This window comes from Chenopodium album, chromosome 5, assembly GCF_948465745.1.
Source record: "Chenopodium album chromosome 5, dcCheAlbu1.1, whole genome shotgun sequence".
NCBI classification, from domain to species: Eukaryota; Viridiplantae; Streptophyta; class Magnoliopsida; order Caryophyllales; family Amaranthaceae; genus Chenopodium; species Chenopodium album.
Window position 1 is genome coordinate 32,566,008 of NC_137838.1, and position 2,083 is coordinate 32,568,090.

The window sequence follows — 2,083 nt, forward strand, 5'->3', positions numbered from 1 at the left end:
AACAAAGTGTTTGTTGCTCGTGATGGTGTCTTCTTGGAGAAGGAGCATCTCTCCAAAATGACAAGTGGGAGGAAAATCGAACTCGACGAAGTTCGAGAGGACGAGCAACAAGGACAAGTTGACAATCAAAGTGCTTACCAAGCAGCTGTTGACATTGGTCAAAATCAAAATATGCAAAGTCAACCCGACAATGCAAATGCTCAGTCCATTACCCTACGTAGGTCGACTCGGCCAAGATCTCAACCTGACAGATATGTCGGTGTTGTATTAACCGAAGATCTGGACATCCTAGTAGTGGATGGAGATGAGCCGGCAACCTACAAGAAAGCTATGACGAGCCCCGAGTCTGCAAAATGGCAAGAGGCCATGAAATACGAAATGGACTCCATGTTTGAAAATCAAGTATGGGACTTGGTTGATTTACCCGCAGGTTATACACCTATCGGATGTAAATGGATTTTCAAGATGAAAACCGACAAAGATTGAAATGTATTCATTTACAAAGCAAGGCTAGTAGCAAAAGGTTACAGGCAAATTCACGACGTTGATTATGATGAAACCTTTTCTCCAGTAGCTATGCTTAAGTCCGTTCGAATTCTTCTAGCGATTGCTGCATATTACAATTATGAAGTATGGCAGATGGACGTCAAAACCGCCTTCCTCAATGGGATTTTGGAAGAAACTGTGTATATGACACAGCCTGAAGGTTTTGTCGACCAGAATAATCCTAAGAAGGTATGCAAGCTTAAGAAGTCCATTTATGAATTAAAGCAAGCAAGCAGAAGTTGGAATCTGCGATTTGATGAAGCCATCAGTGAGTTTGGTTTTATCAAGAATCCAGATGAGTCTTGTGTCTACAAGAAGGTCAGTGGGAGTGACATCGCCTTCCTAGTCTTATATGTCGATGACATTTTGCTCATTGGAAATAGCATTCCATTGCTAGAGTCTGTAAAGACTTGGCTCGGGAAATGTTTTTCAATGAAAGACTTGGGAGAGGCTCAGTACATATTAGGCATCAAGATCTATAGGGATAGATCAAAAAGGATGATTGGAATGAGTCAGAGTACTTACATCGATAAGGTACTGGCTCGATTCCAAATGGAAGGAGCCAAGAGAGGGCACCTACCCATGTCACATGGCATAACCTTAAGCAAGAAGCAGTGTCCAAAGACACCTGATGAGCGAGAAAGGATGAGTCGAATTCCATATGCTTCGCTTATTGGATCGATCATGTATGCCATGATATGTACTAGGCCTGATGTATCGTATGCCTTAAGTGCTACGAGCCGATACCAATCAGATCCAGGAGAGGCGCATTGGACTGCGGCCAAGAATATTCTAAAGTACCTGAAAAGGAACAAAGATAAATTCCTGGTTTATGGTGGTAAAGATGAATTGGTTGTTGAGGGATATACCGACGCAAGCTTCCAGACAGACAGAGACGACTTTAAGTCACAATCAGGATACATATTCTGTATCAATGGAGGAGCGTTTAGTTGGAAGAGTGCAAAGCAAAGCACAACCGCTGATTCTTCAACTGAAGCCGAGTACTTGGCAGCATCTGAGGCAGCCAAGGAGGCAGTTTGGATTCGCAAGTTCATTGATGAACTTGGTGTTGTACCCTCCATCAAGGGTCCAATAGACCTCTATTGTGACAACAATGGAGCTATTGCTCAGGCTAGAGAGCCACGAGAACATCAAAAGGTCAAACATGTCCAGAGGCGATTTCACATGATTCGAGAATGGAAGTCAGAAGGTGAAATCAGAATTTGCAAAGTTGGAACGGATGACAATGTAGTCGATCCACTTACTAAACCTTTGCCTCAAGTGAAGCACAACAAACACATTGAGGCAATGGGAATCAAGCATGTCATGAACTGGCTTTGAATTCCATTTTATTGTGTTTTAATCAAATTTTGAACAATGTTGATGTAAAGCACTATGATGAACCATTCAGTTTTGGAGTAATTAAAATTTTCATGCAATTTAAATCACTCCGTCTCTATTTAATTGTGGTTTAGAATTAAATAATGAGTCCATTCGATTTTAATAAATATTCAAAATAGGGTATCAAGTCAATGGA